Genomic DNA, 23,136 nt, shown 5'->3' on the forward strand with positions numbered 1-23,136 from the left:
CGGCGGTGCCCAAGGAGGGATTGGAAGCGAGATAGATTGTGCTGAGTGAGAAACGAGATCAAAGCAACAAGGAGAATACCAGTAGGAGTAGTGCTGTAAGACCGAGGCAACATCCTACTGAGGCACACAACCGGCGGCCGGAACGCCGAGGGAGTATTAGGGTATGTGTCCACGTTCAGTTTTGCTTCAGGCTTTGGTCAGGATTTTATGCAAGTAAAAACCTGACCAAAACTGCACCTGAGGTCACTGGCAGGTCACCTGCGGTGTACCTGCGTGTTTTGCTCATAGTAGCAACATGCTACGTTTTGAAAAAACGCACCACGCATGCGTTTTCGCGGCAAAAACGCATGCGTTTTTTAATGCATAGTGGAGTCTGGATTTCATGAAATCCCCTCCACTATGCTGTAACATCTGGACGCTGCGTTTTTGACGCTGCGGAAAAATGCAGCGTCAAAAACGCAGCGTTTCCTGAATGTGGAAACATACCCTTACAATATTCAGCTTCAAGCAATACTCTAAACCAACGGCAGGACAGTCAGTCAAAGGCGGGCTGTCTCATCTAAATCACCTATGCAGTCTTGGGGGGCAACTTGTGGAGAGGGGCGACTCTAGGGTCCCGGAAGAGCTCCGAGCCTACCCGTCATACGGGTGCCGTCCTAACCGTAACATCAGGGAGGGATGGAGGATTAGCAGAACATCATCTAATCGAGTTGTGAGGGAACTTAAGAAACGGACACAACAGTTGTGGGGACTTTCCGTAAGCACAGCAGGGAAGGACCGCAACACATAGCGCTAGCAGGAAGGCACAGATTTCCACCTGTTAAGAGAACTCTGGAGGTGCCATTGGACCAGCCGGACTTGCGCAGCCTGGTCATCCAGATTCCGGACTGAGGGCCCAGAGATCTTCAGTAAAGAGGTAAAGAGACTGCAACCTGGTGTCCTCGTTATTTACTGCACCGCACCACTACAGCCTCACCACCACCGTCATCCATCATATCTATCACTGTACGCCCCTCAGCAGGGTCACGGACCGGGCCTAGCCACCGTGACAACCCCAGAGCAGAGACTCAGAGGCCCGGTACCGGGTACCCCTCGGCCCTGCGGCAGTGGGGGCGCTGCAACTTGGCGTCACGAACAGGATCTACTTAAGCCTGAAGAATCAGGTCATGTGTGCCTTGGAACTGTGATTTACTGTGCTTGGACTGTGCTTTATTGAGAGACTGTATACTACTGCTTGCCGCCAGAAGTTCCCGCCAAAAACCGCCGCCATTGCTACACCAAAGAAGAAGGGGGGCGTGCCATGGGAGGAGACTACCAAAGTGGCGCCAGAAGCGGCGACCGCCCCCTGCGCCTCTTGCTGCAAAGCGAAGACCTGCCTCAAAGCAGAGGACCACCCCTTGATTTGCAACGGCGGGAAGTGGGTGACGGAGAGGCTCGACCCCGGAGAAATGGCGGAGCCAGGTGCATGCACTGCCACCGACTATCAGGCAGCAATGATGAACAGCAAGTGCCTGAACGAGGAAGGAGCAATCCCGGCTTGCCCTCATCCACCAGAGGCGGACCTACGTCCACCGCAGCGGAAGGACCTGAATTCCTTGGAACCGGCAGCGGAGCTGAGCCCACCCATCCCGACCTCGGAGCCAGCGGAGGAGGAACCATGGTGGGCGGAGCCGCATCCGGGGACCGCATTGGAGGAGCCGCGGTCCGGGCTGCAGCCGACTCTAGCGTCCTCGTTAGTGGACCGGATCGACATCGGTGGAATCACATCAGGCGCAGGTATGGAAGACGCCCCTGCTCCCCCGCTCGATCCCGCTCCCGCGACCGGCCCTCACCTGTTGTGAATTTGGATTCTGGGCTCCCCCGGTGGCTACTGGTGGAATTGAACTGGTGTCTTCATCTTCTCTGTTCACCTGTTCCCATCAAGATGGGGGAGTCGCTATATAACCTTGCTGCTCTGTTAGTTGCTTGCCGGTCAACAATGTTATCAGAAGCCTCTCTGTGCTTGTTCCTGCTCCTAGACAACTACTAGATAAGTTGGACTCTTGTCCATGTTTGTTTTTGCTTTTTTGTTCCAGTTCACAGCTGTAGTTTCGTTACTGTGTCTGGAAAGCTCTTGTGAACAGGAATTGCCACTCTGGTGTTATGAGTTAATGCCAGAGTTTTAAAGTAATTTCTGGATGGTGTTTTGATAGGGTTTTCAGCTGACCATGAAAGTGTCCTTTCTGTCTTCTGCTATGTAGTAAGTGGACCTCAAATTTGCTAAACCTATTTTCATACTACGTTTGTTATTTCATCTTAATTCACCGCCAATACATGTGGGGGGCCTCTGTCTCCTTTCGGGGTATTTCTCTAGAGGTGAGCTAGGACTAATATTTTCCTCTGCTAGCATTATTTAGTCCTCCGGCTGGTGCTGGGCATCTAGAATCAACGTAGGCATGCTACCCGGCCACTGCTAGTTGTGCGTTAGGTTTAGTTCATGGTCAGCTCAGTTCCCATCTTCCAAGAGCTAGTTTCTATATATGCCGATGCTATGATCTCTTGCCATTGAGATCATGACAGTTTGACCGGCCCACTAAAGGGTTAAAATCCTTGGCTGAGAAAGGAGAGAAATAAGTAGTCTGCTGAAATTTTTTTTTTTTTTTTTTCTCTCCTTCTAATCCTTGAATGGCTCTGTGTCCACCTGTTTGTAATGGATCTTCAGAGTGTAACTGCAGGTTTGAATAATCTCGCCACGAAGGTACAAAATTTGCAAGATTTTGTTTGTCATGCACCTGTATCTGAGCCGAGAATTCCTTTGCCGGAATTTTTCTCGGGGAATAGATCTGGGTTTCAGAATTTTCGAAATAATTGCAAATTATTTTTGTCCCTGAAATCTCGCTCTGCCGGAGACCCTGCACAGCAGGTCAGGATTGTGATTTCCTTGCTCCGGGGCGACCCTCAAGACTGGGCTTTTTCATTGACACCAGGGGATCCTGCGTTGCTCAATGTGGATGCGTTTTTTCTGGCCTTGGGGTTGCTTTATGACGAACCTCATTTGGAGCTTCAGGCAGAAAAAACTTTGATGTCCCTATCTCAGGGGCAAGATGAAGCGGAAATTTACTGCCAAAGATTCCGTAAATGGTCTGTGCTTACTCAGTGGAATGAGTGCGCCCTGGCGGCGACTTTCAGAGAGGGTCTCTCTGATGCCATTAAGGATGTTATGGTGGGGTTCCCTGTGCCTGCGGGTCTGAATGAGTCCATGACAATGGCTATTCAGATCGATAGGCGTTTGCGGGAGCGCAAACCAGTGCACCATCTGGCGGTGTCCACTGAGAAATTGCCAGAGAGTATGCAGTGTGATAGAATTCTGTCCCGAAGCGAGCGGCAGAATTTTAGACGGAAAAATGGGTTGTGTTTCTATTGTGGTGATTCTACTCATGTTATATCAGCATGCTCTAAGCGCACTAAAAAGCTTGGTAAATCTGCTTCCATTTGCACCTTACCGTCTAAGTTTATTCTATCTGTGACCCTGATTTGCTCTTTGTCATCTATTACCACGGACGCCTATGTCGACTCTGGCGCCGCTTTGAGTCTTATGGATTGGTCCTTTGCCAAACGCTGTGGGTATGATTTAGAGCCTTTGGAGACTCCTATTCCTCTGAAGGGGATTGACTCCACCCCATTGGCTAATAATAAACCACAATACTGGACACAAGTAACTATGCGTATTAATCCGGATCACCAGGAGATTATTCGCTTTCTGGTGCTGTGTAATCTACATGATGATTTGGTGCTAGGATTGCCTTGGCTGCAATCTCACAACCCAGTCCTCGACTGGAGAGCTATGTCTGTGTTGAGCTGGGGATGTAAGGGGGCTCATGGGGATGTACCTGTGGTTTCCATTTCATCATCTATTCCCTCTGAAATTCCTGAGTTCCTGTCTGACTATCGTGATGTCTTTGAAGAATCCAAGCTTGGTTCGTTACCTCCGCACCGAGAGTGCGATTGTGCCATAGATTTAATCCCGGGTAGTAAATACCCAAAGGGTCGTTTATTTAATCTGTCTGTGCCTGAACATGCTGCTATGCGAGAATATATAAAGGAGTCCTTGGAAAAGGGACATATTCGTCCATCGTCATCTCCCTTAGGAGCCGGTTTTTTCTTTGTGTCAAAAAAAGACGGCTCTTTGAGACCATGTATTGATTATCGGCTTTTGAATAAAATCACTGTTAAATATCAATACCCATTGCCGTTGCTGACTGATTTGTTTGCTCGCATAAAGGGGGCCAAGTGGTTCTCTAAGATTGACCTTCGTGGGGCGTATAATTTGGTGCGAATCAGGCAGGGGGATGAGTGGAAAACCGCATTTAATACGCCCGAGGGCCATTTTGAGTATTTAGTGATGCCTTTTGGTCTTTCAAATGCTCCGTCAGTTTTCCAGTCCTTTATGCATGATATTTTTCGCGATTATTTGGATAAATTTATGATTGTGTATCTGGATGATATTCTGATTTTTTCGGATGACTGGGACTCTCATGTCCAGCAAGTCAAGAGGGTTTTTCAGGTTTTGCGGTCTAATTCTTTGTGTGTGAAGGGTTCTAAGTGTGTTTTTGGGGTACAGAGGATTTCCTTTTTGGGATATATTTTTTCCCCCTCTTCCATTGAAATGGATCCTGTCAAGGTTCAAGCTATTTGTGATTGGACGCAGCCCTCTTCTCTTAAGAGTCTTCAGAAATTTTTGGGCTTTGCTAACTTTTATCGTCGATTTATTGCTGGTTTTTCGGATATTGCTAAGCCATTGACCGATTTGACTAAGAAGGGTGCTGATGTTGCTGATTGGTCCTCTGATGCTGTGGAGGCCTTTCGGGAGCTTAAGCGCCGTTTTTCCTCTGCCCCTGTGTTGCGTCAGCCTGATGTTGCTCTACCTTTTCAGGTTGAGGTCGACGCTTCTGAGATCGGAGCTGGGGCAGTGTTGTCGCAGAAAAGTTCTGACTGCTCCGTGATGAGGCCTTGTGCCTTCTTTTCCCGTAAATTTTCGCCCGCTGAGCGGAATTATGATGTTGGGAATCGGGAGCTTTTGGCCATGAAGTGGGCTTTTGAGGAGTGGCGCCATTGGCTTGAGGGGGCCAGACATCAGGTGGTGGTATTGACTGACCACAAAAATTTGATTTATCTTGAGACCGCCAGGCGCCTGAATCCTAGACAGGCGCGCTGGTCATTATTTTTCTCTCGGTTTAATTTTGTGGTGTCGTACCTACCGGGTTCTAAGAATGTTAAGGCGGATGCCCTTTCTAGGAGTTTTGAGCCTGACTCGCCTGGTAACTCTGAGCCCACAGGTATCCTTAAGGATGGAGTGGTATTGTCAGCCGTTTCTCCAGACCTGCGGCGGGCCTTGCAGGAGTTTCAGGCGGATAGACCTGATCGTTGCCCACCTGATAAACTGTTTGTTCCTGATGATTGGACCAGTAGAGTCATCTCTGAGGTTCATTCTTCTGCGTTGGCAGGTCATCCTGGCATTTTTGGTACCAGGGATTTGGTGGCAAGGTCCTTCTGGTGGCCTTCCCTGTCACGAGATGTGCGAGGCTTTGTGCAGTCTTGTGACGTTTGTGCTCGGGCCAAGCCTTGTTGTTCTCGGGCTAGTGGATTGTTGTTGCCCTTGCCTATTCCTAAGAGGCCTTGGACGCACATCTCGATGGATTTTATTTCAGATCTGCATGTTTCTCAGAAGATGTCTGTCATCTGGGTGGTGTGTGACCGTTTCTCTAAGATGGTCCATTTGGTTCCTCTGCCCAAGTTGCCTTCTTCTTCCGAGTTGGTTCCTCTGTTTTTTCAAAATGTTGTTCGTTTGCATGGTATTCCTGAGAATATCGTTTCTGACAGAGGGACCCAATTCGTGTCTAGATTTTGGCGGGCATTCTGTGCTAGGATGGGCATAGATTTATCTTTTTCGTCCGCTTTCCATCCTCAGACGAATGGCCAGACCGAGCGGATTAATCAGACCCTGGAGACATATCTGAGGTGTTTTGTGTCTGCTGACCAGGATGATTGGGTTGCTTTTTTGCCATTGGCGGAGTTCGCTCTCAATAATCGGGCCAGCTCTGCCACTTTGGTGTCCCCGTTTTTCTGTAATTCGGGGTTTCATCCTCGATTTTCCTCTGGTCAGGTGGAATCTTCGGATTGTCCTGGAGTGGATGCTGTGGTGGAGAGATTGCATCGGATCTGGGGGCAGGTGGTGGACAATTTGAGGTTGTCCCAGGAGAAGACTCAGCTTTTTGCCAACCGCCACCGTCGTGTTGGTCCTCGGCTTTGTGTTGGGGATTTGGTGTGGTTGTCTTCTCGTTTTGTCCCTATGAGGGTCTCTTCTCCTAAGTTTAAGCCTCGGTTCATCGGCCCGTATAAGATATTGGAGATTCTTAACCCTGTTTCCTTCCGTTTGGACCTCCCTGCATCCTTTTCTATTCATAACGTTTTTCATCGGTCGTTGTTGCGCAGGTATGAGGTACCGGTTGTGCCTTCCGTTGAGCCTCCTGCTCCGGTGTTGGTTGAGGGTGAGTTGGAGTACGTTGTGGAGAAAATCTTAGACTCTCGTGTTTCCAGACGGAGACTCCAGTATCTGGTCAAGTGGAAGGGATACGGCCAGGAGGATAATTCTTGGGTGAATGCATCTGATGTTCATGCCTCTGATCTGGTTCGTGCCTTTCATAGGGCCCATCCTGATCGCCCTGGTGGTTCTGGTGAGGGTTCGGTGCCCCCTCCTTGAGGGGGGGGTACTGTTGTGAATTTGGATTCTGGGCTCCCCCGGTGGCTACTGGTGGAATTGAACTGGTGTCTTCATCTTCTCTGTTCACCTGTTCCCATCAAGATGTGGGAGTCGCTATATAACCTTGCTGCTCTGTTAGTTGCTTGCCGGTCAACAATGTTATCAGAAGCCTCTCTGTGCTTGTTCCTGCTCCTAGACAACTACTAGATAAGTTGGACTCTTGTCCATGTTTGTTTTTGCTTTTTTGTTCCAGTTCACAGCTGTAGTTTCGTTACTGTGTCTGGAAAGCTCTTGTGAACAGGAATTGCCACTCTGGTGTTATGAGTTAATGCCAGAGTTTTAAAGTAATTTCTGGATGGTGTTTTGATAGGGTTTTCAGCTGACCATGAAAGTGTCCTTTCTGTCTTCTGCTATGTAGTAAGTGGACCTCAAATTTGCTAAACCTATTTTCATACTACGTTTGTTATTTCATCTTAATTCACCGCCAATACATGTGGGGGGCCTCTGTCTCCTTTCGGGGTATTTCTCTAGAGGTGAGCTAGGACTAATATTTTCCTCTGCTAGCATTATTTAGTCCTCCGGCTGGTGCTGGGCATCTAGAATCAACGTAGGCATGCTACCCGGCCACTGCTAGTTGTGCGTTAGGTTTAGTTCATGGTCAGCTCAGTTCCCATCTTCCAAGAGCTAGTTTCTATATATGCCGATGCTATGATCTCTTGCCATTGAGATCATGACACTCACCCCAGTAAAAGCCGTCGCCTCTCGGCAGAGCTAGTGGTGTTACCCCCCGACGCAATGGGGAAGCTGGTACCACCGCTGCCGACTAGGATGGGAGAACCCATAGACGTGGGCCCAGACGGGGTGATCCTCCAGTGGGACACCCCCCGGATTGGGCCAGATGGAGCCCGGGAGGAAGGATTCACCCTTGCTGTACTTACCTGGGAACAATACAAACAATGCTTGATCCTACATTGGAAAAGGCAAAAAGAGGCAGAGCTGACTGACCCACCGAAGGTACAACAATCGCCTCTTGCATGTGATAATAAGGACATGGTAAAGCGGGGAACTGTATTGGCCTTCCACCCGAAGAGGGGATGGGGCTCCATACAGGAACCGGGGCTACTAAGTGACGTTTTCTTTACCAGTTGCAACGTGAAGACTCCCTGCTGCGCCCGAAGTGGTGATCCATTGCAAAAGGGGGATCAGGTGACTTACACCCGTCATCGGAATGCATATGGATGGTACGCCCGGAATGTGCGCCGCTGTGAGCTTGGGAGAGTGTCATCTGTTACTTCAACCATGATGGAACCAGACGTGACAGATCTTACCAATATTGCCGCCGTACATCTCATTGCAGCGACTGAGCTGGCGGCTAGAGTCCGCCTTCAGGTTCAGACATCAGGTGGTCTGACTGCACCAGGGAAATCCACCAGTGACACTGGTGCGGCATCAGCTGCTGACCAAGGATCGAAGCCTGCACAGTCAGAAGGTGTTCACTTTCGGCTGATGTCTTGTGATTTACTATGAGGATAAACCTCGATACCACGAGCATGTAAATAGTTCCTTTAACTGTTCGTTTTCTGCTACGTTGCTGCTAAACCCGTCCAGGGTTAACTCTTAAAGGGATCCCTTTGTTGACCCGGGATCCCTATTGTTTTGTTTGCTTTTTCTAAGTTTTGCACAAGTTTCCAGAACTGCCGCAATCATGAACAGTGCATGATACAAACTCTCTGTAAATAGTTTGCACCTTCTTAAAGGTGCTCCCTACTGGTTTTACTTAAAGAAGGACTCTTTGTGAAGATACCGCACCGGAGCCTTTGCTGAGTATGGACTGGTAGCTTGAGAAGATATGCTACCTCATAGAGACTTGGTCACCTCTTAAAGGGGATGTCCACCTGTTGCACTTAAATGATGATATTGCTTTAAGACAGATAGCAATAATGTCTTGACGAAAGAAAGTGATGATAATGTTTACATGAGAAAGTTATGTGTATTTAACAAGTTAATTGTGAAAAATGTTTTATAATGTTGATAGGAAAATGAGGACAGAGAGTGAACCTGTACGGGGTTAGTCAGTGAGTCCTCTTAGGAGCTATGTAAGGATGGCTCAGTGATTTCAAACCGAAAGTAATGTTATGTTCTATACTATGTATAGTAGTTGAAAAGGCAGAAGGCCCGGGCTGAAAGGGGCGGTCCTGTAAAGAAAGGAGAGGCAGTAGGCCTGGAGCAGTTAGGACAGGCGGTCCTGCAGACTTAAAGAAGGAGAATGTAAAAGTTAAATTGCCTTATAATGTGATTATAAGAAGGTCTTTAGTGGATTCAGAGTGTACGTCCTTAAAGGCAATGTTAAATTATGGTTCAAGAATTCGTACTAAGTAGAATACCCGGTTGGGTAAGAAAAGTTATTTATAGCATGTTGCTATGATATTTAACCATGTTTGTAACATTCAAGTGTTCTTACCTCCCATAAAGGGAAGCTCTGTTTAAATATGCTTATTGTTATTGCACTCAACAAATTGTATGTCTTTTTGCTAACCTGTATTGTTGTTTTCGTCCCGGAGTACTGGATTTAACCGGGGGGAGTGCAGCGCCCCAGAGTCCTGGTCGTTGCAGTACTGTGGCTCCGCCACTAAGGGGAGCTATGGTACGTCAGATGGCACTGAAGGAGTTCATCTGATCAGGTATCACAGACACCAATACATTTCACCGCCGGGCCTCCAGGGGGAGCTAAGGGTTCTATTCATTAGGCCACTCCCTACACACTGGTAAAACTGGGGGTCAGGCAGGAAGCTAGACAGAAAGCTGACTGGGTTGGAGCCAGGCAACACCTTGTGGCAGAGGGTGTTGTGGGGGGAAGATTCAGTAGGGTCCCTGTCAGGGGTGGGATCCTGACAGAGGCTTGGCAACTTGAGCGAACGTAATGGGACCGTGCCTGCTCAGTATAGCGGCGGTGCCTAAGGAGGGATTGGAAGCGAGATAGATTGTGCTGAGTGAGAAACGAGATCAAAGCAACAAGGAGAATACCAGTAGGAGTAGTGCTGTAAGACCGAGACAACATCCTACTGAGGCGCACAACCGGCGGCCGGAACGCCGAGGGAGTATTACAATATTCAGCTTCAAGCAATACTCTAAACCAACGGCAGGACAGTCAGTCAAAGGCGGGCTGTCTCATCTAAATCACCTATGCAGTCTTGGGGGGCAACTTGTGGAGAGGGGCGACTCTAGGGTCCCGGAAGAGCTCCGAGCCTACCCGTCATACGGGTGCCGTCCTAACCGTAACATCAGGGAGGGACGGAGGATTAGCAGAACATCATCTAATCGAGTTGTGAGGGAACTTAAGAAACGGACACAACAGTTGTGGGGACTTTCCGTAAGCACAGCAGGGAAGGACCGCAACACATAGCGCTAGCAGGAAGGCACAGATTTCCACCTGTTAAGAGAACTCTGGAGGTGCCATTGGACCGGCTGGACTTGCGCAGCCTGGTCATCCAGATTCCGGACTGAGGGCCCAGAGATCTTCAGTAAAGAGGTAAAGAGACTGCAACCTGGTGTCCTCGTTATTTACTGCACCGCACCACTACAGCCTCACCACCACCATCATCCATCATATCTATCACTGTACGCCCCTCAGCAGGGTCACAGACCAGGCCTAGCCACCGTGACAACCCCAGAGCAGAGACTCAGAGGCCCGGTACCGGGTACCCCTCGGCCCTGCGGCAGTGGGGGCGCTGCACTAGTTTCACCCAGCCCTTCAAGTGGCCAGCTTTCAAGGTCGGATGAAACTGAGATATCATGGAGTCATCAGACGAGGGGCCATAAACCCTTAGAATATAAAAGCCACAAGGATTTAGATAAAACCACCACAGGCAGAGGTTCGGTAAGGGTATGTGCACATGTCCGGATTTCTTGCAGAAATTTCCTGAAGAAAACCGGAAATTTTCTGCAAGAAATCCGCATTTTTTTTTTTGCGTTTTTTTTTCGTTTTTTTCGCATTTTTTTCGCATTCTGCAAGCGTAATTAGCATGCAGAATGCTAAAGTTTTCCAAGCGATCTGTAGCCTATGCAGCATCTATAGTAAAAGATAGAATGTTTAAAAATAATAAAAAAAATAAAAAAAATGGTTATACTCACCTGCAGGCGTCCGTTCCTATAGATGCCGGTGTGGTTCAGGACCTTCCATGACATCGCGGTCACGTGAGAGGTCACATGACCGGTCTTGACCAATCACAAGACCGCGACGTCATCGCAGGTCCTTCACCGCACACCAGCTATAGAAACCGAAGCGGCAGCATGCAGTGGAGAGGCGGGAAGACATCGAAGGTGAGTATATGACTATTTTTTATTTTAATTCTTTTTTTTGACCAATTATATGGTGCCCAGTCCGTGGAGGAGAGTCTCCTCTCCTCCACCCTGGGTACCAACCGCACATAATCTGCTTACTTCCCGCATGGTGTGCACAGCCCCGTGCGGGAAGTAAGCAGATCAATGCACTCCTAGGTGTGCGGAATCCCCTGCAATTCCGCAATTTAATGAACATGTTGCTTTTTTTTCCGCGATGCGATTTTTTTGCGGAAAAAAAGGCTACACTTGCACAAAAAATGCGGAATACACTGAAAATAATGGGAGGCATATGTTAGCGTTTTTTTCACGTTTTTATCACGTTTTTATAGCGAAAAAACGCGAAAAAAATGCGAAAAATACTGAACGTGTGCACATAGCCTAAATCTTATTGTTTTACAATGCCAAACAACAGACACATAGAAGCTTAGAACTGTTTGTGAAGTGAATAAACAAACATTTCTCAAGATTGTGTCACTATGAGCATTGTCTGTCACATCTGTAAATGTTTTACAAGAAAACCAGCTACAGTGTCTTGCGAAAGTATTCGGCTCCCTGGAACTTTTCAGCCTTTTCCCACATATCTTGGTTCAAACATAAAGATACCAAATGTAAATTTTTGGTGAAGAATCAACAACAAGTGGAACACAATTGTGAAGTTGAACGAAATTTATTGGTTATTTTAAATTTTTGTGAAAATTCAAAAACTGAAAAATGGGGAGTGCAATATTATTCAGCCCCTTTAACTTAATACTTTGTTGCACCGCCTTTTGCAGTGATTACAGCTGCAAGTTGCTTGGGGTATGTCTCTGTCAGTTTTGTACATCGAGAGACTGAAATTCTTGCCCATTCTTCCTGGGCAAACAGCTCGAGCTCAGTGAGGTTTGCTGGAGATCGTTTTCGAACAGCAGTTTTCAGCTCTTTCCACAGATTCTCCATTGGATTAAGGTCTGGACTTTGACTTGGCCATTCTAACACCTGGATATGTTTATTTGTGAACCATTCCATTGTAGATTGGAATGGTTCACAAACTATTCCATTGTATGTAATTGTCTGAATGCATTTGGTATATTTCAATCTGGATTCAAAATCGCCATTCGTATATTCGCACTACACTATTAACTGCAATCATATCTATATTCAGCCTTTCTAGAAAAACTTAAGCTTAACCCATTGAGTACTCTGGATGATCATGGCAATCTTCTTGACCAGTATCTATTGGTAAGTATTGTTAAAAATAGCTGCTATTATGTATTCCGGAAATAGAAGTGATAACTGCAAGAATGTGAAGATGTTCCAAAAAATAACTGTGACCATGCTCAATTTTCCATAACTGTTCCGTTCGGCTGTGTAATAAATATTGGAGACACAAAAGATGATCTGACAACCTTTTAAATAATTACTTTACAGATAAAAAGAGCATTGATTATTATTCCTGTTTATTATCCTAGAAAGAAAGAAGGAACATGCAGTCTCCCTCATACAAATTATCTCAGCCAAAATTGCATCTACAAGCATTCAGCTATCACTTTTTGTATTGAACTCTTACCATTTGATGCAGCCAAAGTTATGGCTCTCAAGGAGAGAAACTAATATAGTGGACAAAGAAATATTTGTAATGAACTACAGAGCCAAACTAACAGCATTAATTTATCAAATATATATGAATTGTATTGTGTCCAATGTGAGCAACCAGGCAACACAAAAAGGAGCTTTTCAAGTGAGCTCTTTAAGGTACACAAATGTTATGAAGTCTTTGCCAACAAGGATGTGGTTTCACCAATGGGGGGCACCTTTTTTAAAAATATACTATTGCCATCACAGCCCCCTTTGCCCAAAATTCACTGGCCTATAACAGTACAGAGCACATTCACCCAGGTCATGTAGTCAGAGATAAGGAAAGAGACATTGCAGGAAACCGAGTTAGGAAGTAGGCCCAATGTAGGGGTGTGGGTCTCTGTGACTTGAAATGGAGGGCATGAGCTGACAAACAATTCCCCAATGGGGGGTACCTTTTTTAAAATATACTATTGCCATCACAGCCCCTCTTGCCCAACATTCACCGGCCTATAACAGTACAGAACACGTTCACCAAGGTCATGTAGTCAGAGATAAGGAAGAGACATTGCAGGAAATCGAGTTAAGAAATTGGTCCCAATGTAGGGGTGTGGGTCTCTAAGACTTGTAATGGAGGGCATGAGCTGACAAACAATTCCCCAATGGGGGGTACCTTTTTAAAAAAATATACTATTGCCATCACAGACCCTCTTGCCCAACATTCCCCTGCCTATAACAGTACAGAACACTTTCACCAGGTCATGTAGTCAGAGATAAGGAAGAGACATTGCAGGAAACCGAGTTAAGAAGTCCTCAAAATGTAGGGGTGTGGGTCTCTGAGACTTGTAATGGAGTGCATGGCCTGACAAGAATTTGCCCATGAGGGGTAAATTTGTTAAAAATATTTCATGGGGCTCATAAACACCATTGCCCAAAAATTGGACTGCCTGTAGCAGCACAGAAGACGCCATGCCTGGTGATCTAGTGGTGGAGAATGAGGAGATATTGCTGAAGGCCTCATTGAAAACTAGTCCCAATTTAAATGAGCTGGTCTCCCAGACTTGTAATGCCCATACACTAAGTATATGGGCTGACAAACATTTCCCCATGGGGGGTAAATGTTTAAAAAATATACTGTGGGCATCATAGACACCCATGCCCAAAAATTGACTGTCTGTAGCAGCACAGAAGACGTTAAGCCTGGTGATCTAGTGGTGGAGAATGAGGAGACATAAGGATAAATCATAATGAAATAAAACAAATACATAAAAAATGTGAATCCACCGATGAAAGTAAATAACAAAAGGGAGGGGCGAACACAGGTTCATAGATTCGAAGCCAAAATGTGTCCAACGAGATATGTTTGTCCCTAGCAGCAGCTCAGAGACAGGGCTATCAATAAAATTATAATATAAAAGTCTTTGAATAATTTTCTATTGTAGAGGTATACACTGCCTCATTAGAGGACTCTCCAGACATAGGGAAAATGGAAAATATAAGAATAAATGGGAATAATAGACGTACATCTCTTTTTTTATGACATTCCCCCCGGGGGAGTAACAATTGTTTTGGCTTCCAATTAGTATCGGGCATCATAAAAACACCCTTGCCCAATTAAAATTGTGACTTTGGCATCACGGAATCTGTTCACCCTGGTGCTCTACTGGTTGTGGATGATGAGGATGAGGATAAGGAGGAAGATAACAACAAACAGACCAAATCTGGAAGAGTATACCCATGTGTGGTTGTGAAGAGGTGCATGTGAGTCGCCCACCAGGGCCTGGGGTACTCGTCACCGGGTCCGGTCGCAGTTAAAGGGGTGGTCGTGGTGGCAGCGACCCGGTCCGTGCCCTGGGCACTCAATTAAAAGGGGAATGGTCTTTTAAAGAGTTTAATAAAATCTATATTTGTGACACCACCTGTGATTCTCGGTCATAGGGGACCGACGCTGCATAAAGGGGTCCTCTGGGGTGGTGTTGCAGCAAGATGGTGACGCTTCCCACAGGTGAAGCGGGGTCCCCAGGGCTCCCAAGGTGTATGGTAAGGATGATGGGTTGCCGGTAAATAACCGAGGACACAGGGTTGCAGTCTTTACCTGGCTTACAGATGGTAGTAGGCCTCAGTCCAGGGTACCGGCAACAGGTACAGAAGGAGTCCAGGCAGCCCGCAAACAAGACCCTTGGCAGGTCAGGTTGGGAGCCTACCACTATGCGCTAGTTTTGTGGTCCCTTGCTACCTGTAGTTTACTGGCAAGGTACCTGTTATGATCCTAGTGGTAGAGGATCTCAGGAGTTTCAGCTAAGTCCGCAAACACAAAACCAGCTCATAGGGAGGTGGTAACTTGGCTGACCGCATACCTGATCCTAGCACAACAACTAGAAGCAGCCGGGGAACGTGCCTACGTTGATTCTAGACGTCTCGCACCAGCCGGAGAACTAACTAACCCTTTCAGAGAAAATAAGACCTCACTTGCCTCAAGGGAAAAGACCCCAAAGTTATAATACAAGCCCCCAACAAATATTAACGGTGAGGTAAGAAGAAAAGACAAACGTAAGAATGAACTCGATTTAGCAAAGAGAGGGCCACTGATTAATAGCAGAAAATAGGAAGCGGACTTATGCGGTCAGCAAAAAACCCTACAAAAATATCCACACTGAATATCCAAGAACCCCCGCACCGACTAACGGTGTGGGGGGAGAATATCAGCCCCCTTGAGCTTCCAGCAAAATCAGGAATCACATTTTGAACAAGCTGGAACAAAATAAGAGCAATTCAAATAAACAAAAATAAGAAAGCAGAACTTAGCTTATCTTGCAAAAATCAGGAGACCAGGAGACAGGAGAAAACAGACATGGTCTGATTACATCGATTCCAGGCACTAGACTGAGTGTCCAGGAAGTTTAAATAGGAACACCCAAGGCCAAACGAACGAGGTGAGTACCAACCTGGGGAAAGACAATCCAAGTGCCATACCGCTAGTGACCACAAGAGGGAGCCAAGAAATATAGTTCACAACAGTACCCCCCCTTTAAGGAGGGGTCACCGAACCCTCACCAAGACCACCAGGGCGATCAGGATGAGCAGCGTGAAAGGCACGAACCAAATCGGCCGCATGAATATCAGAGGCGACCACCCAGGAATTATCCTCCTGACCATAGCCCTTCCATTTGACCAGATACTGAAGCCTCCGTCTAGAGAGACGAGAATCCAAGATCTTCTCCACCACGTACTCCAACTCGCCCTCAACCAACACCGGAGCAGGAGGCTCAACAGCAGGAACCATAGGCACAACGTACCACCGTAACAAAGACCTATGGAACACATTGTGAATGGCAAATGACACCGGAAGATCCAAACGAAAAGACACCGGGTTAAGGACTTCCAAAATTTTATAAGGACCAATAAAGCGAGGCTTAAACTTAGGAGAGGAAACCTTCAGAGGGACATACCGAGAAGACAACCAAACCAAATCCCCAACACGAAGTCGGGGACCCACACCGCGGCGGCGGTTGGCAAAACGCTGAGCCTTCTCCTGTGACAACTTCAAGTTGTCCACCACATGATTCCAAATCCGCTGCAACCTATCCACCACGGAATCCACCCCAGGACAGTCAGAAGGTTCAACATGACCCGAGGAAAAACGCAGATGAAAACCAGAGTTGCAGAAAAATGGTGAAACCAAAGTAGCGGAACTAGCCCGATTATTGAGGGCAATATCAGCCAATGGCAAGAAGGTCACCCAATCATCCTGATCCGCAGAAAAAAAACATCTCAAATAAGCCTCCAGCGTCTGATTAGTTCGCTCCGTTTGGCCATTAGTCTGAGGATGAAAGGCAGATGAAAATGACAAATCAATGCCCATCTTAGCACAAAAAGATCGCCAGAATCTGGACACAAACTGGGATCCTCTGTCAGACACGATATTCTCAGGAATGCCGTGCAAACGAACCACATTCTGAAAGAACAAAGGAACCAGATCGGAAGAGGAAGGCAACTTAGGCAAGGGCACCAAATGGACCATCTTGGAAAAACGATCACACACCGCCCAGATGACAGACATTCCTTGAGACACCGGAAGATCTGAAATGAAATCCATGGAAATGTGCGTCCAAGGCCTCTTCGGGACGGGCAAGGGCAAAAGCAACCCGCTGGCACGAGAACAGCAAGGCTTAGCCCGAGCACAAATCCCACAGGACTGCACAAAAGAACGCACATCCTGCGACAGGGAAGGCCACCAGAAGGACCTAGCCACCAAATCTCTGGTACCAAAAATCCCAGGATGCCCTGCCAACACCGAGGAATGAACCTCGGAAATAACTCTGCTGGTCCATTTATCAGGAACAAACAGTCTATCAGGTGGGCAAGGGTCAGTTCTCCCAGCCTGAAATCTCTGCAACACATGTCGCAAATCAGGAGAAATGGCCGACAAGATTACTCCCTCTTTAAGAATACCCGCTGGCTCTGAGACTCCAGGAGAGTCAGGCACAAAACTCCTAGAAAGAGCATCAGCCTTCACATTCTTTGAACCAGGCAGGTATGAGACCACAAAGTCAAAACGGGAGAAAAACAACGACCAACGAGCCTGTCTAGGATTCAGGCGCTTAGCAGACTCGAGATACATCAGATTTTTGTGATCAGTCAAGACCACCACATGATGCTTAGCTCCCTCGAGCCAATGACGCCACTCCTCAAATGCCCATTTCATAGCCAACAACTCCCGATTACCAACATCATAGTTCCGCTCAGCAGGCGAAAACTTCCTAGAAAAAAAAGCACATGGTCTCATCACAGAGCAACCAGAGCCTCTCTGCGACAAAACGGCCCCTGCACCGATCTCAGAAGCGTCCACTTCAACCTGAAAGGGAAGTGAGACATCAGGCTGGCACAAAACAGGCGCCGAAGTAAACCGGCGCTTAAGCTCCCGGAAAGCCTCCACGGCTGCAGGAGCCCAATTAGCAACATCAGAACCCTTCTTGGTCATATCCGTCAAAGGTTTAACAACGCTAGAAAAATTAGCAATAAAACGACGGTAGAAATTAGCAAAACCCAAGAACTTCTGAAGACTCTTAACAGACGTGGGTTGAGTCCAATCATGAATAGCTCGGACCTTGACTGGGTCCATCTCCACAGTAGAAGGGGAGAAAATAAAACCCAAAAAGGAAACCTTCTGCACTCCAAAGAGACACTTTGAGCCCTTCACAAACAAAGCATTATCACGCAAAACCTGAAACACCATCCTGACCTGCTTTACATGAGAATCCCAATCATCAGAAAAAACCAGAATATCATCCAGATAAACAATCATAAATTTATCTAGATACTTCCGGAAGATGTCATGCATAAAGGACTGAAACACTGAAGGGGCATTAGAAAGCCCAAACGGCATCACCAAGTACTCAAAATGACCTTCAGGCGTATTGAATGCAGTTTTCCATTCATCTCCCTGCTTGATGCGCACAAGGTTGTACGCACCACGAAGATCTATCTTGGTGAACCACTTGGCACCCTTAATCCGAGCAAACAAGTCCGACAATAGTGGCAAAGGATACTGAAATTTGACCGTGATTTTATTCAGAAGCCGATAGTCTATACAAGGTCTCAAAGACCCGTCTTTCTTGGCCACAAAGAAGAATCCCGCACCAAGAGGGGAAGAGGATGGACGAATATGTCCCTTCTCCAAAGATTCCTTTATATAAGAACGCATCGCAGCATGCTCAGGTACAGATAGATTAAATAATCGTCCCTTAGGAAATTTACTACCAGGAATCAAATCTATAGCGCAGTCACAGTCCCTATGAGGAGGAAGGGCACTGGACCTGGACTCACTGAATACATCCTGATAGTCCAACAAATACTCAGGGACTTCAGAAGGAGTAGAAGAAGCAATAGACACCGACGGGGAATCGCAATGAATTCCCCGACAACCCCAACTTGATACGGACATAGCCTTCCAATCCAAAACTGGATTATGGGTCTGTAACCATGGCAGACCCAAAACGACCAAATCATGCATTTTATGCAGAACAAGAAAACAAATCACCTCCCGATGTTCAGGAGACATGCACATGGTCACTTGTGTCCAATACTGCGGTTTATTCTCCGCCAATGGCGTAGCATCAATTCCTCTAAGAGGAATAGGATTTTCTAAAGGCTCCAGGACAAAACCACAGCGCTTGGCAAACGACAAGTCCATAAGACTCAGGGCAGCACCTGAATCCACAAATGCCATTACAGGGTAGGAAGACAATGAGCAAATTAAAGTCACAGACAAAATAAACTTAGGCTGCAAATTACCAATGGCGTCAGGACTAACAACCTTTGATAGGCGTTTAGGGCATGCTGAGATAACATGTGTAGAATCACCACAGTAAAAACACAACCCATTCTGACGTCTATGATTTTGCCGTTCGGTTCTAGTCTGAATTCTATCACATTGCATTGAGTCAGGTGTCCGTTCAGACAACACCGCCAGAGGATTAGCAGATTTGCGCTCCCGCAAACGCCGATCAATCTGGATGGCCAGAGCCATAGAATCATTCAGACTTGTAGGAATGGGAAAACCCACCATCACATTCTTAATGGCTTCAGAAAGGCCATTTCTGAAATTTGCAGCCAGAGCACACTCATTCCACTGAGTAAGCACGGACCATTTCCGAAATTTTTGGCAGTACACCTCAGCTTCATCCTGGCCCTGAGAGATAGCCAGCAAAGCTTTTTCTGCCTGAATTTCAAGATTGGGCTCCTCATAAAGCAATCCGAGCGCCAGAAAAAACACATCAATATTTGCCAATGCCGGATCTCCTGGCGCCAATGAGAAAGCCCAATCCTGAGGGTCGCCACGCAAGAAGGAGATAACAATTTTAACTTGCTGAGCTGAGTCTCCAGACGAACGAGGTCTCAAAGATAGAAACAATTTTCAATTATTCCTAAAATTCCCAAATTTAAATCGATCTCCATAGAACAGCTCAGGAATAGGTATCTTAGGCTCTGACATAGGACCACTAGTAACAAAATCCTGAATGCCCTGCACTCGTGCAGCAAGCTGATCCACACTAGTAATCAGAGTCTGAACATTCATGTCTGCAGCAGAACTTCAAGCCACTCAGAGAAAAAGGGGAAGAGAAAAAAAAAAAAAACTCAGAACTTCTTTTCTTTTCATCCCGCTTCAGCAATTCACTTTTGGCCTGGAATACTGTTATGATCCTAGTGGTAGAGGATCTCAGGAGGTTCAGCTAAGTCCGCAAACACAAAACCAGCTCATAGGGAGGTGGTAACTTGGCTGACCGCATACCTGATCCTAGCACAACAACTAGAAGCAGCCGGGGAACGTGCCTATGTTGATTCTAGACGTCTCGCACCAGCCGGAGAACTAACTAACCCTTTCAGAGAAAATAAGACCTCACTTGCCTCAAGGGAAAAGACCCCAAAGTTATAATACAAGCCCCCAACAAATATTAACGGTGAGGTAAGAAGAAAAGACAAACGTAAGAATGAACTAGATTTAGCAAAGAGAGGCCCACTGATTAATAGCAGAAAATAGGAAGCGGACTTATGCGGTCAGCAAAAAACCCTACAAAAATATCCACACTGAATATCCAAGAACCCCCGCACCGACTAACGGTGTGGGGGGAGAATATCAGCCCCCTTGAGCTTCCAGCAAAATCAGGAATCACATTTTGAACAAGCTGGAACAAAATAAGAGCAATTCAAATAAACAAAAATAAGAAAGCAGAACTTAGCTTATCTTGCAAAAATCAGGAGACCAGGAGACAGGAGAAAACAGACATGGTCTGATTACATCGATTCCAGGCACTAGACTGAGTGTCCAGGAAGTTTAAATAGGAACACCCAAGGCCAAACGAACGAGGTGAGTACCAACCTGGGGAAAGACAATCCAAGTGCCATACCGCTAGTGACCACAAGAGGGAGCCAAGAAATATAGTTCACAACAGGTACCCCTTTCTCTCCTGCCCTGGGACAGTGCCTGCACGTTAGGCAACTTGAGCCATTCTTTTGGGGTCTCTGACACGGTGACTCCAGGCTCCTGCTGCTGCTGTACCTCAGGCTTTGTATGGGCAATTTACATAGAGTCCTATGCCCTCGGGATCCCGGTGCCCGGTATGTGTGCTCTGGCTCACAGGAGGCCCAATCGCAGCCTCCCTGAGCTCCAAATCTTTCCTCTCCTCCTCTCCTAGCACTCATCTGCACCAGACATCTGCTCTCTCTGGTCTCCCTGGACAAACTATCTGACTCCTCCTCCAGACCAGGATGTTTATTCAGGGAAGCTGCCCTGAAACCGGGTTTAGAGCTCCCCCTCCTGGCCTGGATTCAGAAGGTGTGGTCTGTGAGATTACCTGCCAAAGGGATCCCTCTTGTCTCCAGGCATAGCACTACCCTCCCCGAGAGGAAGTCAGCACTACTGTGGTACCCGAACTCCTGGGGTGCCACACATGAGAATACACCTCCCAAAAAAGAGAATGTATTCGCTGTTTTCACTTGCTGGTGTACAGAAGTCTTTCCCAATCCAGCCCTTGTTCATTTTCATTTCAGTGTGACGCCGCAGGGTCCTGGTCATCACAGTAGCATTGCTTTCCCCACTGGGAGAGTGAAGTCACGCTTGGAAGCAAGGAAGGATGTCTTTCACCAGGTAATCACATACACACAACACGTTCATAATCCAGGCCAGAAGGGGGAGCTCTGAACCTGGATTAAGGGGAACTTCCCTAATATATTCTGGCTGGAGAAGAAGTTAGAGAGGATTCTGTCAGAGGACAGAGATGAAGGCAGATGGACATAGAGTGTCAGAAGGAGCTGTGTAGTCAGAGGTACTACAGCTCCTGGAGAGAGGAAACTTAGCAGGAAAGAACAACTTGTGGAAGGTGTGCAGGAGCAGGAAGCACAGGAGAGGACACCAGGGGGAGGACAGCAGTGATTAGACTGTCTCCCTTGAGCACAGATTCTGGTGGCCGGAAGACTGAGGCTGCATCCGACTGTATGATACACGGCAGAAACCAGCAGGACAGCTGGATTGTGGATCACCTGTCCGCCTTAATACCCAGGAGACACAGTGGTGCCAATGGAGCCCGGGTCATGATAGAAACCCTATAAACAGGCTCAAGTCACCTGTCATACGGATTTGTGTCCTCACCTTTATGGAGGACAGAGAAGAACTGTGAGGACCTTACAAGATGCTACAGGCAGTAAGGGACTACAGAAACATTGTGCTATAAGGAAGGCTTTTACCTCCACCTGGTAAAGGGGACTCCCAACTTGCTTCCAAGCTGGCCAGACCCTGCCTGTACCCGTGACCTGGTGCCCTGGACTGCGGTTGCCTGAAGCTACAGTAAACCAGGTAAAAAGACTGCAAACCTGTGTCCTCCGTTTCTTACCTCACCACTCACCATCTTTACCCACACACCGGGAGCCCTGGGGACCTACATCACCTGTGGGAAGTTATACCATCTAGCTGCCATAACATCACCTCACCCCTTTATACAGCGTCGGTCCCTACTGACCAAATACCACAGGTGGCGTCACGAACAAACTTTATTTCAAATACCCTTAAAGACCTTTCCCCTTTAATTGGGCGCCCAGAGCCACGGACCGGGTAACAGCCACCGTGACATCCCCTTTAAGTACCGGACCCGGTACCAAGTACGGGGGGGGGCCCAGGTGGGCGACTCAACTTGGAGTCACGAACAGGATGGACCGACCCCCCCTAAAAAGGGTCATGTTCGTCTATGAGACTGTGCCTAACTGTGTGACTATTGAACTGTAAATTGCGCCAAAACCGCCTCCATTATTGCACCATGTGACGTGTAGGAGGAAACGAACGTGGCACCTGGAGGAACAGCGCGAAAACTATGGCCGCCCCTCATCAGTATTATTATGTGAGAGAAATATGCCCATCATCTAGAGAGGTCCGCCTCCTAATCTGGGATGGCGGAGAGAAGAGGAAGAACCGCCCACGAATACAGGCGTGGTGCAGAAAATCTGCGGGAATCAAGACCGAAAAAGCAGTGCCGGAAAGCAACATGGCGGAGGGCGGTGATCGGACGCTGGAGTGTGGGATGGAGAAGGAGGACTCCCCCAGCCGGGACCTGCAAGAACTGTACCCAACATCATTGATGGATTGATGGAGAGAGGTGGAGGAGCTCACCCATCGGCTCATGAATATGCAACAGGAAACCGTGACCGGGTGGAGAGAGGCCTTCATTGGAAGCTTTCCCGGATGACCGACAGCTATCCTGACTGGCCCGGAGCAGAAAAGAAGTTCCAGTAGAGGTAAGGGGCATGACCCTGATGACCCTGGCGGCAGAAGGCCCAACAGACAACCTCGACTCACCTCCACTGCTGTATACACCTGACCAGGGTTACGAGGCCACCGATGACATGCCACCACACCTCGAGAGTATCCCAGCTGCAAACTGCACCAATCCATGGTCCTGACGACACTTTGCTGGGCCACTTCCCGATTCCACCAACTCCAAAGGCAGGAGGGG

The sequence above is a fragment of the Ranitomeya variabilis genome, chromosome 4 (genome assembly GCF_051348905.1).
Source record: "Ranitomeya variabilis isolate aRanVar5 chromosome 4, aRanVar5.hap1, whole genome shotgun sequence".
Classification (NCBI taxonomy): domain Eukaryota; kingdom Metazoa; phylum Chordata; class Amphibia; order Anura; family Dendrobatidae; genus Ranitomeya; species Ranitomeya variabilis.